The sequence below is a fragment of the Oryctolagus cuniculus genome, chromosome 10 (genome assembly GCF_051225735.1).
Source record: "Oryctolagus cuniculus isolate XC-2025 breed Fujian yellow rabbit chromosome 10, ASM5122573v1, whole genome shotgun sequence".
NCBI lineage: Eukaryota > Metazoa > Chordata > Mammalia > Lagomorpha > Leporidae > Oryctolagus > Oryctolagus cuniculus.
Window position 1 is genome coordinate 55044339 of NC_142876.1, and position 14318 is coordinate 55058656.

Below are 14318 nucleotides of genomic sequence, written 5' to 3' on the forward strand. Positions count from 1 at the left end.
GATTAAATATAATATTTTTTGCTAAGAGCTAACAAAAGCAAGGCATATATTCTTTTATCCTTTCCTTCATCCTCAAGAAAGAGGTGTTTTTAGTTAAATGTTTATATGTTTGCTTCTCTTTATTGCAAAACTAAATTCTTCCCCTGAGGTCTGGATTCAATCATTCAGAACATGTTGTCATTCAAGATATATTCTTTCTAGAGGTTGGGAATTGTGAACAAAAAAATGCAGCACACTTGTTCTCATGGTGCTTAACGTTTAGCCTGTAGAGAAATGAAAAAGCAATTATGCTATAGCAAAATGTATTAAGGGATAGTCGAGTTCTGTGAGAGTACTTGGAGGGGAACACCTAACTTGAAACTGAGAATTTAAGGAGGCTTTCTGGAAGAAGGAACTTCCATGTGGACAGGGGAAAGATGATTAGGAGCTAGTTAGGCCAAAGAGAGGAGCAAGAATGATCAAGGTAAATTGAATAATGTATGGAAATCTGGTTATTTTTATTGAATTGTAAATATCTCAGCTTGACTGGATTGTAATGTGAGGCATGAGAGGAATGTGAAGTATTCAGAGACCATGATCATGAAGGTACATTTATGTTAGGTTGAGGTGTGTAGAGGCTATTCCATATACCATGGCCAATTAATGAAAGATTTTAAGGGGCACGGGATGTGGCATGATCAGATTTTAAATTTAGTGAAATTGCATTGGACAGAAAGTTGGAGATGATTGCAGTAAAACTGGTAATAGGCATGAAGAAAGTCATATCAGGCCATACGAAAGTCTGAAATGCAACAGGGAAAAATCACAAAATCTCAAACCTACAGAATAATCTTCCCTGACTCCATGCCCCCCTTCCTGGACACATTGGTCAGCCCTACCCACATGGCTTTTCTGGACTCAGCCCATGCTTCAGTTTTCATAGGCTGAAGTCCTGTGTTGCAGGCGGGTAGTTCTGCAGTGGTGGTCCTGCCCTTCTGGCTCCACAAGGTATTGCGACAGACAGTTCTGACCCCATATTTCTGTTCATCGTTGCTCTATTGGGGGCTGTCTATGGTAGCTCTGCCCATTCAGGAAGTTTCTACCTGGATATCCAGCGTGTCTGAGACATCCTTTGAAATCCAGATAGAAGCTTCCATTCCTCCATGGCTCTTAGATTCTGTGTGCCTGCAGAATTAGCACCATGTAGACGCTGCCAAGATTTATGGCTTTTGTCCCCGGAAGCAGTGGGTTGAACAATACCCACCTGGGCCTGCTTGAACCACAGTTAGGATGGCCAAAGTGAATGGCATTGGAATGCAGATTGGTGTGCCAGACAGCGCTGAGCAGCAAACCCTTGGAAGGCACCCCAGGCTGGTTCCCATTCTTCATTTCTAGAGTTCTGGGTCTGTGGTGGGAGGGGCAGCTTGGAAGATCTGTGAAATTCCTTTGAGGTCTTTCTCCCATTGTTTTGATGATCCCTTCTGTTAGTACTAAGCTCTTTAGCTAAGGGTTGCTGCTCTGCCACACCCTTGATTTCCTCTCCTGGAAAGGCTTTCATTCTCCACCATATGGCTGACATAAGCCAGGTAGAGAGCTAGTTATTGAACAGTGGAGTTGAGAGCTTGACAGCAGTCTCTGTGCCTTAGCCATGCACCATTAAAACTCCATCCCTACAGTGCCAATTTAGCACAGCCAATTTCCCGTGATGCACCTGAGCCTCCTCCATTGTGCCAAAGACACCACGATGAACACGTGTATGCTGAACTCCACGTGGAGATGCCATGAAACCTTCTCAGAGATCACCACGTGCACTGAACCCCACCCGGACCTCACCCCACATCTATTTTCAGTTAGAGCACCACTCTCTGACCAATAAAAAGAGCCAGTGAACTGCGGTGGGGGTGGTTCTCTTTCATGAGGTTGCTGCATTCACTTCCGCGTATGTAGTATCTCCACCACTTTAAATAAATCCTGCTCCCATTCTTGCACTCCATCTATGTCTCTGCTTTAAATTCTTCTCTGTTGCTGGAATAAATCCACCTGGGGACCCACATTCATCCCTCTACTGCCAACAACATGGCAAGGCCGAGAATTTCCTAAATCTTTCCATTTTGTTTTCCTTTTAAGAATAGGTTCTATCTGTAAATCATTTTTTTTTTTTGACAGGCAGAGTGGACAGTGAGAGAGAGAGACAGAGAGAATGGTCTTCCTTTGCTGTTGGTTCACCCTCCAGTGGCCGCCGCGGCCGGCACGCTGCAGCCGGTGCACCGTGCTGATCCGATGGCAAGAGCCAGGTACTCCTCCTGGTCTTCCATGGGGTGCAGGGCCCAAGGACTTGGGCCATCCTCCACTGCACTCCCTGGCCACAGCAGAGAGCTGGCCTGGAAGAGGGGCAACTGGGACAGAATCCGACCGGGACTAGAACCCGATGTGCCGGCGCCGCAAGGCGGAGGATTAGCCTAGTGAGCCGAGGCGCCGGCCCTCCAGTGTACATTTCTATCCACATGCTGGTCCTAACCATTTAGGTAATCTCTGAGAAGTTCCAGACTTTGTCTAGATTTCTCTTCTTATGAACTAAAATCACCCTTAATGCTTCATTCATGGCAATACAAGCATTTTCCAAAATTTACTTCAGAACTCTCCCATCCACTGCACACTACACAGTTCCAAAGCTGCTTTTGCATTTTGAAGTATTTGTATACCAGCAACTCTACTTCTTGATGTGAATTTTCTGGTTCAGTCCATTTTCTGCTATTATAACAAAATACCTGAGACTAGGTACTTTAAAAAAAAACTCTTTATAGAGTTGAGGACAGTGCCGCGGCTCACTTGGCTAATCCTCCGCCTGCAGCGCCGGCACCCTGGGTTCTAGTACTGGTTGGGGCGCCGGATTCTGTCCCGGTTGCTCTTCTTCCAGTCCAGCTCTCTGCTGTGGCCTGGGAAGGCAGTGGAGGATGGCCCAAGTGCTTGGGCCCTGCACCCGCATGGTAGACCAGGAGAAGCACCTGGCTCCTGGCTTCGGATGAGCGCAACACACTGGCCGGCCATGACGGCCATTTGTGGGTTGAACCAATGGAAGGAAGACCTTTCTCTCTGTCTCTCTCTCTCACTATCTAACTCTGCCTGTCAAAAAAAAAAAAAAAAGAAGAAGAAGAAGAAGAAAGTCAGAGTCAGAGTTGAGCAAATGAAGTCTGGTTTTGAAGGAGAAAAATTAATTTAACAGTAAAGGAGTTTACTTATTTATTCTTTTTTTTATTTTTTTTATTTTTTTTTATTTTTTGACAGGCAGAGTGGACAGTGAGAGAGAGAGAGACAGAGAGAAAGGTCTTCCTTTTTGCCGTTGGTTCACCCTCCAATGGCCGCCGCGGCCGGTGCGCTGCGGCCGGCGCACCGCGCTGATCCGATGGCAGGAGCCAGGAGCCAGGTGCTTTTCCTGGTCTCCCATGGGGTGCAGGGCCCAAGCACCTGGGCCATCCTCCACTGCACTCCCTGGCCACAGCAGAGGGCTGGCCTGGAAGAGGGGCAACCGGGACAGAATCCGGAGCCCCGACCGGGACTAGAACCCGGTGTGCCGGCGCCGCTAGGCGGAGGATTAGCCTAGTGAGCCGCGGCGCCGGCCTACTTATTTATTCTTAAACAGTGATGTAGGTTGAGCCGGAGCTGACATAAAACTTGATGGGAAGACATCAGTAGAAAGGCAAGAGTGTGAAGACCTGTGAATGTTAAAGGCAGGATTCAGAAAACAGTGGAGGGGAATAGCCTGAGGTAGGAGGCATCCCTTGTCTATTGTAGCCAGAGGGAAGGATCTGGGAATTCTGAGTTTTGTGAGTTTGTTGAGGACATTTGATGGACCTGATTTTCTCTATTGAATAGGATAAGTGAGCATGAGAGGTGGTTTTGGAGTTGGAAGTCTATGGAAAGTAGATTTGTATTTTCATACTGCAGCCCAAAGGAAAAAATAAAATAAAATAATGAAAAAGTTCGGCCAGTTAAACTGCAATGTGCATAAAAATTTCAGAGATAGTAAAATACATAAAATAAGGATCTGGGAAGAACTCGGCCGCGAGACTCCCGTGCATGCTGCTTGGTCCCAGCGCTTGCCTCATCCACGTGCTCCCTCCTGTTGGCCATTCCTCATGGCCCTCGGAGAAGTCATCGCTGCTGCCACCACCACCACCACAGCTGTCCAGAAGGAAATTAGAAACACTATGAGGCCACTGTCACCGCCAAACCGAAGAATGAAGGTAAAGAAGGTAAAGGAGATAAAAACAGGCACAGAGAGAAGAGCGAGAATGAATCTGAAAAAAGAGAGCTGGTATTCAAAGAGGATGGATAAGATTGTGTTCAAGTAATCAAAATGCTGGGAAATGGACGATTAGAAGAAATGTGTTTTGATGGTGTAAAGAGGTTGTGTCACATCAGAGAGAAATTGAGAAAAAAGGTTTGGATAAATATCTCAGACATTAACAAGGTTGGTCTTCAAGACTATCAGGATAACAAAGCTAACGTAACTTTAAAATACAATGCAGATGAAGCTGGAAGTCTGAAGGCATATGGCAAGCTTCCAGAGCATGCGAAAATCAATGAAACTGATACATTTGGTCCTGGAGATGGTGGTGAAATCCAGTTTGATGACACTGGAGATGATGATGAAGACACTGAATAGTTAAATGGAACTCAACATTTTATATTCCAGGTTTTCAGAACATTGTTCTGCAGTTTGGATTTTAGCCATGACCCTTAAAGAAGATTCAAATTTCATTAGCATGATTGCAGTTTGTTAAGGCAGATTGATTTATTTCTTTGAAAACTGATAATGCTGAATGACCTTAAGTGAGATGTTAAGCCCACCTTGTTCTTTTGATGTAATGGAGCTTATGAGTAGAAGACCACAATTATTTAAAAAACAAAATGCATTACTGCCTTTCCTGCTTTGACCATTTCCAGTAAGTAAATAGATGTTTTGAATTAAAAAATACATAAAATGGCATCTTGGAAACAAATGAAATAAGTTCTAGATAAGATGCAAAAGCAGTAAAGAAAATCCACCCGCATTAGCAAAACAGAAAATCTGTATGAAACTCATGTTAATTAGCATGAAAAGAGATGTGGCTATGTGATGGCTGTGTAGGCATGAAATAGCAAATAAATCAATAAGTAGTAACAAATAGGAAATAACAAAGACTGGGAAAGAACATAATTTAGAAAAAATATAATCAAAAAGGACAACAAAATTTTTCATGAGTGTTTTGTATATGTAAGGATTTAGCAAACACAGGACACAGTTATAATAAGTTCTCAAATAGCAGAATGAAATGAAAAGGGAAGTCATAAAGCTAAAGAACTAGGACCAATAGGGGCAGGCATTGTGGCCCAGTGGCTTAAACTGTCACTTAGATGCCCACATCCCATATCCAGAGTGTCTGAGATCAAGTCCTGCCTCCACTTGTGATCCAACTTCCTGTGAATGCATCAACACAAACGTTGATAAACTAAGCAGATAGTGACTCAGGTACTTGAGTCCCGGCCACCCGTGTGTTCAACCTTGGTTGGAGTAGTTCCAGGCTTCTAGCTTTAGCCTGGTCCAGTCCCTGCTTTTGCTGGCATTTGGGGAGCAAACTAGCAGATAGAAGATGTCTCCCTCTCACTTGCTGTCTCTCTTTTTGTTGCTCTTTCAAATAAATAAAAATGAATAATTAAGCATCAAAAAGAAACAGAACCAACACTATTATAGAACTTATTTATTTATTTGAGAGGAATAGAATTCCCATTGGCTGTCTCATTCAGTAAATGCTTGCAACAGTTGCAGCTTCTGGTGCTGGGCCATGTTGAAGACTGAAGCCTGAAGCCTGAAGCCAAGAACTTAATTGAGGTCTTCCTTGTGGGTGGCAGTAACTTCACTAAGAGATATCACTGCTGTCTCTTAGGGTCTGCCTCAGGAGGAAGCTGAAGTCAGGAGCTGGATGCAGGCATTAAGTTCAGATATTCTGATTATGGGATGTTGGCATTTAACTGCTAGGCCAAATGCTTGCATCTAGAACTAATTTATATGGTAGAGTGATGAGCAGATTACACATAGCTTAAAACTGAATTATTGGGGCCGGCACTGTGGCATAGCTGGTAAAGCTGCTGCCTGCAGTGCCAGCATCCCATATGGGTGCCAGTTTGAGACCCGACTGCTCCACTTCTGATCCAGCTCTCTGCTATGGCCTGGGAAAACAGTACAAGATGGCCCAAGTGCTTGGGCCCCTGCACCCATGTGGGAGACCCATAAGCTCCTGGCTCCTAGCTTCAGCTCCGGCCGTTGTGGCCAATTGAGGAGTGAACCATCATATGGAAGACCTCTCTCTACCTCTCCTCTCTCTGTGTAACTCTTTCAAATAAATAAATAAATAAATCTTAAAAAAATAATTAGAGAAAGACAATATGGAGAGACAAAGCTGGTATAGCAGCTTTGGTATACTAAAGTAGAAAACTCAGCAAATAGCATGAATATGTATTAATAAATATAATATAGGGGCCGGCACCATGGTGCACTTGGTTAATCCTCTGCCTGCAGCACCAGCATCCCATATGGGCACCGGTTCTAGTCCTGATTGCTTCTCTTCCTGTCCAGCTCTCTGCTGTGGCCTTGGAAAATAGTGGAGGATGGCCCAAGGACTTGGGCACCTGCATGGGAGACCAGGAAGAAGCACCTGGCTCCTGGCTTTGGATCGGCACAGCTCCTGCCATTGCAGCCATTGTGGGGGTGAACCAATGGAAGAAAGACCTTTCTTTCTGTCTCTCTTTCTCACTGTCTGTAACTATACCTGTCAAATAAATAAATTAAATCTTTAAAAAATAAATATGATATAGAAATATATGCATAGATAGTATATATAGAACATATATATTCTGTATAGTAGATTGAATGTTAGAAGACAATGGAGGGATGAAAACATAACCCAAGAATGTAATACCCAGCCAAATTGTCATTCATATATAAAAGTAACAGAAAGTTCTTCCTAAACATCCAAGAATTCAGCCAACATAGTACATTTGAAGCCATGTTGGGAGAAAAGTCTGTTTGATGAAATGTTGATAAACTAAGAATAAATTAATTATCATGTCAGAAAAAGATATGATAATAAAATAGGAAGTTACTATTGAATTTATTTAAATTCTGATCTAAGATCTAACAACTGTAGGAATTTCAGCTGTAGAAACAAATGTGAATGTTATAAAGCCTGACAGCACAACAACAGGAGTCACTGTGTACTTACTTCTCATGTGGGATCTGTCCTTAGTGTGTTGTCCAATGTGAAATAATGCTATAACTAGTACTGAAACAGTAATTTTTCACTTTGTGTTTCTGTGTGGGTGCAAACTGATGAAATCTTTACTTAATATACATTGAATTGATCTTCTGTATATAAAGATAATTGAAAATGAATCTTGATGTGAATGGAATGGGAGAGGGAGCGGGAGATGGGAGGGGTGTGAGTGGGAGGGAAATTATGGGGGAGGGGAGCCATTGTAATCCATTAACTGTACTTTGAAAATTTATATTTACTAAATAAAAAATTAAAAAAATAAAGCCTGACAGCATAAAAACAGTAACTAACCCAACTAATGATGTGAGAGGAAGGGAAAGCTTGCAAACTTTCATATCTTGTTTAGGGAAGAGTCAGTTGATACTGTCTATATTAAACAGGTAGTTTAATCATTATTGAATGACCCTGTTGCTCACGTAGCCCCTTAATAATGCCCTATTCATTGTTTGAAAAGCACATCCGAGGGATAAATCAACACAAGCTAACTGTTAATTGAGAAACAAGTGTCAGCTAAGCATTATACCAGGTTACTTTGGGGGATTACCAAGCTGAGAACATAGTTCCTGCCTTTGAATAGCTTCCAATTTACTTATTTCCCTTCAACAAGCTCATCTAAGAATTATGCTTATCCTGATAACTGATTAGGCTCAGGTCTGTGATGAACTATCTTGGCAGGATGGGAAGTCCCTACTGGCTTTCCTTGCACACTTCCAGGGGTTTATGTTGCATTTATTTTGGGCTCCAAGGCATCATCATTAGCATCTGTAGCATTCTAGGATTTTGAGAAGCGGATCAGTTACCTTGCTGGCAAGAAGACTGTGTAATGAAGATAGGAGTTTGTAGGCTTTCACATTTGGGACAAGTATAGTACAGGAAATGTAAATGCACTCGATCTTGAATTAACCAGCACTGCCAACTCAGTAGACTTTTCAATATATACAATGATAAACACTGAAGAAGAAGAAAATTGACACTAGGAAAGGCTCTTGTCAGGGATATGAAAATCACACTCAGAGCTTATTCAGGACGTGACAACAAATTCCACCCCATGCTGTTTTACTTCTCTATCACCATCTCTTTTTCCTTACAGTGACATAACTCAATCCCAAGTGCAGAGCAGGTGAATGTTTGCTGGATAGATAGAAAAATACTCCAAAAAAGAAATCAAAGACATTAAATTTTAAATTTGTAGCATTTCACTACTAAAAGAACTTAGGTGCTTTAGTGTTTTGTTTTTGTTTTTTGGTTTTTTTTGTCGTTTTTTTTTTGTTTGTTTGTTTGTTTTTTTTTTTTTTTTTTTTTTTGACAGGCAGAGTTAGACAGTGAGAGAGAGAGAGAGAAAGGTCTTCCTTCCGTTGGTTCATCCCCCAAATGGCTGCTACGGCCAGCGCGCTGCGCTGATCTGAAGCCAGGAGCCAGGTGCTTCTTCCTGGTCTCCCATGCGGGTGCAGGGCCCAAGGACTTGGGCCATCCTCCACTGCCTTCCCGGGCCACAGCAGAGAGCTGTACTGGAAGAGGAACAACCGGGACAGAATCTGGCGCCCCAACCGGGACTAGAACCCTGGGGTTCCAGTGACGCAAGCGGAGCCGCAGCGCCAGTCAGGTGCTTTACTTTTAAGGAGACTTTTGACATCAATGATTGATAAAGATGTCTGTTTATGAATTCTGGGCAAAACTCAAGGAAGCCTTTACTTATCTTTATCTTACTTATCTTTATCTCCCCATAGTTGGTAGTAATTTTACTAAGGATCCCAAGTTACTGCCATTTGTACTCCTAGAGTCTGGCAGGGTGGGGGTCTTGTGTCTGTCCCATGCTATATTGGCACCATGCTGGTTCCCTGACCTTTGCTTAGCCCCCTTGTTTAGTGTGCTGCTTTGGAAGCTCCTGACGTAGAACTTGGCATTCTCCCTAGATATAACTTTTGACGTTTCTTCTGAGCCATGCACATCTTCATTCTTCAGGAAGGAGGAACTTGTCCCCTTGGTCTGACCTGGAGCCTTGTAAATTTATCAGCATGATTCTTCCTCACTCATATTCCCACTAAGGTGGAAGAACCAGACATCCTGATTCTGAAATGTCTTTGCCCAGGTTATCCTTCAGCTATATAAATAGGTAAAGGAACTGTTCAACTATTTGTTGAACAGTTAGTATGGCAGATGGCAAGGCACAGGGTCACACTGATATGGAGTAAGGTATGCTACATTTGACTTATTCTATTTATTTAAGTGAACAGATTTGGATTCATCATAGTCCTTGGCTCATAAAATGCTACCATCATTTCATGAATGATTCTCTTTATTTATACTTTCAATAATATAATGGCAATGAATTTATGGCTCAATAACAAATAGCTTGCCAATAACTTCTATCTACCTGTGTACTTCTTTTCTGTTTATTTTTAAATTCCCCCTCTCACTGATGACAGTCTGTGAAGCTGTGAATTGAGGTATCTTTTACATAAATACAATCCAATTTTTAAAATAACAAAACCCAAAATTTTCCCTGTGCCAAATTTCCAGATGCAGCCATTCACAAATGCAGTTTCATGAGTTACATGACAGAGAACTTAAGACCTGGTGTAGAAATTCTACCAAGCAGATGTGTGACTAAGAACTGAAGCAGTTATAGCTTTGACCTTGGTTTGTAGGGGCACACTGGTGTGGTATTACAGGACTTGTGCCTGATGCACCAGAACTCATAAAAGACAAAGACAGTAAAAGCTGGTGTGTGTGTTTAGTTTCATAAATCAGAGGGTAATTTAAGGGTGAGAGATACTTTTAACATTTACAAATTAGAACTATTTTTCTCTTGTAAATAGTTCAGAAGATGTATGATTCATATGATTCCTCCTTTATGTTTCTTATTAGCACTGGATTGCAAGCAGGTTGACATCCTTCTAGTCTGTGAGCAATTAGCTCTAACCAGACTTTCTTTTTTCTCCATTAAGTTTCTGGTCATTTAAGACAAATAGGTAAAGGGGCCCATTAGTTTAGTGATTTAGTTGTTTGTTGATCTAGACCAGCAGAGGAATTCCTACCCCCCCACCCCCACCCTGCAGCTGGCTGTAGTGTTATGCTCTTGCCTGAGCATGCCTGGGTCTGGAAAGAAAATTGTGCCTTACTCTGCAAAGTACTTTTCCATCTTGTCACTTCTCAAGGCCTGGTGACTTGCTAGTTTAGAATATTTCACTTAGGCTATAGTTGTTCTTGAATATAAAAAAATACATGACCATGTCTGTAGAATTAAAGCTAAATTTTGTCCTTGCAAAGAAGTTGATTATAAATAAACTGTGAAGGGAAAGCCATGATCATTCTTAACCTTAAACAATATTTTTTTATATTTTCAAGCAGTACAGTCATTAATAATGGAGATTTATTCCTTTGAGTTGCATGTGTAAGGGAGATTTAGTGAACCTTTCACCTCACTGCAATGTCTCTGCTCTTATCAGGCCATTAGCGCCACCTAGCGTATCATATGCACATGGACACAAAGTCAATCTTCGGACAAATCATCCCAAAATTTTCAAACCTTTGGGGAGGTTCTGGTAGGCCCACCTGGCACAAATTCCTCTATGATTCCTACTTGCAGCATCAATACTATTTTTAATGAAGTTGAAAACAGGAAATATAAGAGAAAATGTTAAAGAAAACAGTAAATAAGCAGCAAGATTATGTGGAAGTTGTACAGGGAGCCTGGGGAAGAGAATCAGCATTTGTTACATACTTACTGTGTGCCAGGCTATGTATGCTGCTTACATTTTCTTAGAACTGGGGAAATGCAGTTTGTAATTTTTCTATCTCACCAAACCTTTGGTCCAAATAAATGACAAAGCAGGCTGATGGTGTTTTGTGACTAAAGGCCTTTATCAGAACCTACCAAATCATTGTTGGAAGACTATTCTACAAAGGTCTCTGACATGGCTAGTGAATAGAGGCACTGACGTCCCTTTGTTCCAGACCGTCTTTTCACAGACGTTTTTATAGTGAAAAGTCTTGGAAGTAGTGTCTCCCTCCAGAGCAGAAGTTTGCTTTTGTCCAGCATAATATAGATAGTATCTCCCTCTGGAGCAAAGATAGGCATATTTGCTTGTAGCCCATCATAACATTTGGGCCTCCTAAGCTTGGGTTTGTTCAGCTGTGATGCAGACCCACAGTGTGTGGGCAGCATGAACCTGGCTATCTCCACCTTGCCCCTGTGGGACTCAAGGGGTCAGGAAAACTGTTGCAGACATGAAGATTGCGATGCTTCTTGTGGCTTCAGTAATGAAGTTCTTTTATCTGGCCAGAAATCCTGTATCTTCTAGCAGCATCTGTGAAACCATGGCAGGCTAACTTGTTGGCATCCGGATCTGTTTACCAGTAGGGTAAAATCTCAGACCCTTGCAGTTCTTTTTTTTTTTTCTTTTTCCCAAGTGGACATGTGTATAGTGATGTTCATAGAAACATTATTCATTATATCCAAAAGTGAAAATGATCCAAAATGTCTGTCAACAGATAAATAGATAAATAAAATTCAGCACAAGAGTATTCTAAAGTTCATGGGAAATGGAACAAAAAGATAAGTTTATTTTGGTGCAAAAGACCTTGACATCTGTGCTTAGCCTTTTGATAGTATGCATTTCCATTAACTTCTTAAAGACTTCTTAGGTGTGTGGGCTTCAGTCTTTTGCCTCAAAATAAACTTATCGTTTCATTCCATTTTCCACGAGCTTGTTAAAATCTTATCATGTAGCATTTGTGTTACCATTTACAGTGTACATATATAATTCCCTAACATTGGCATTTTAGTAGTGGGGCTGGCGCTGTGGTATAGTGGGTAAAGTTGCAGCCTGCAGTGCCGGCATCCCATATGGGTGTTGGTTTGAGTTCCAGCTGCTCCACTTTCCATCCAGCTCTGCTATGGCCTGTGAAAGCAGTAGAAGATGGCCCAAGTCCATGGGCCGGGGCATCTACATGAGAGACCTGGAAGAAACTCCTGGCTCCTGCCTTCAGATTGGCCCAGCTCTGGCCATTGTGGCCATCTGGGGAGTGAACCAGCAGATGGAAGTTCTCTCTCTCTCTGTCTCTGCTTCTCTGTAACTCTGCCTTTCAAATAAATAAATAAATCTTTTAAAAAAAAGCAGTAGTAGGTTAGTATGTGTATGCTTGTTAAAATGCAGATGCTCTAGCCACAACTCTGGTGATTGTTTTGAAAAAATAGTATCTATTTATTTATATTTGTTTTGAGAGATAGAAAGAAAGATCTTTATCCACTGGTTCACTCCCCAAGTGCCCTAACACCCAGAGCCAGGCCAGGCCAAAGCCAGGATCCTGTAACTCAATCCAAGTTCCCCACATGGATGGCAGGGACCCAAGTACTTGAGCTATTACCTGATTCCCCCAATGTATACATTATCAGGAAGTTGGAATCTGTAGTGGAGGTAGGACTCAAACTCAGGTACTCCAATATGGGATACAGGTGTACCAAGAAGAGATTCTAATGTACCATATCTGGGCTGGATTTTTGTATTCTACACTTAAAAAAAGATTTTTTTATGTTATTTGAAAGTCAGAGTTACACAGAGAAGGAGAGGCAGAGAGAGAGAGAGAGGTCTTTCATCCGCTGGTTCACTCCTCCATTGGCCGCAATGGCCGGAGCTGCACCAATCTGAAGCCAGGAGACTGGAGCTTCTTCCATATTTCCCATGTGGGTACAGGAGCCCAAAGACTTGGGCCATCTACTGCTTTCCCAGGCCATAGCAGAGAGCTGGATTGGAAGTGGAGCAGCTGGGACTCCAACTGGTGCCCATATGGGATTCCAGCCAGGGCTTTAAACCGCAGTGCCATAGTGCCAGCCCTTGTCTTCTACACTTACAATGTGAATGCTTGTGATTCTGATTCTGGTGTCTGAAAAACTTAAAAAGAAAAATACATTTATTTATTTGAAAGACAGAGTAACAGAACATTTCTCAAATAGCCAGAACATCCACAGTTAGGCCAGGCTGAGGCCAGGAGCCAGGAACTCCATTCACGTCTCCCACGTGGGCGGCAGGAACCGAAGCACTTTAGCTGTCATCCTCTGCCCTTCCAGGCACATTAACAAGGAGCTGGATCAGATGTTTTGAGAATCCAGAATTTGAAACAGCACTCAGAAATGGGATGCAGTCTTAGCCCATTGCACCATAACACCCATATGAAGAAGTGTGTCTTTGAGACATAGAAGGCTCTCAAGAAAATGAATGACATAAGACAAATAAGTGATTTGTTCAACTGTGATACCTCTGGTAATATGAGTGGGTTGTTTCAAATTAGGTTGCTAATGTTGTTAGTTTTTTTTTAACTTTAATAAGTATAAATTTCCAAAGTACAGCTTTTGGATTACAGTGGCTTTTCCCCCCCATAACTTCCCTCCCACCTGCAACCCTCCCATCTCTTGCTCCCTCTCCCCTTCCATTCACATCAAGATTCATTTTCAATTCTCTTTATATACAGAAGATCGATTTAGTATATATTAAGTAAAGATTTCATCAGTTTGCACCCACACAGAAACACAAAGTGTAAAGTACTGTTTGAGTACTAGTTATAGCATTAATTCACATTGTACAGCACATTAAGGACAGAGATCCCATAAGAGGAGTAAGTGCACAGTGACTCCTGTTGTTGACTTAATAATTGACACTCTTGCTTATGGCGTCAGTAATCACCCTAGGCTCTTGTCATGAGTTGCCAAGGCTATGGAAGGCTGTTGAGTTTGCCAACTCCAATCTTATTTAGATAAGGTCATAGTCAAAGTGGAAGTTCTCTCCTCCCTTTAGAGAAAGGTACCTCTTTCTTTGTTAGTTTGTTTAAAGAATAAGTGAAAGCCATAAGATATAGGGCTATTTGTGACTTCTCAGGGTGCAGGCTAATAAATGGTGGCAGAATCAGTTTTATTTTCTTTTTATTTATTCAAGAAATACTTGTTGAGGGCTAAGAATAGCACTACATCTTTCTCTTTACATTGTTTTCAATTCTTGAAAGTAGATTTTCATAAAATTCTGAAAGATA

At 41.9% G+C, this 14318-nt stretch overlaps 1 long non-coding RNA gene and 1 pseudogene across 1 annotated transcript in view; both read left to right on the plus strand.

Moving 5' to 3' along the window:
- LOC149123771 (uncharacterized) overlaps positions 1–14318 on the plus strand; it is a 169822-nt gene that overhangs the window by 70483 nt on the left and 85021 nt on the right. The gene's annotated exons all lie outside the window — the stretch shown is intronic.
- On the plus strand, positions 1685–4645 carry LOC100344826 (eukaryotic translation initiation factor 1A, X-chromosomal-like; annotated as a pseudogene).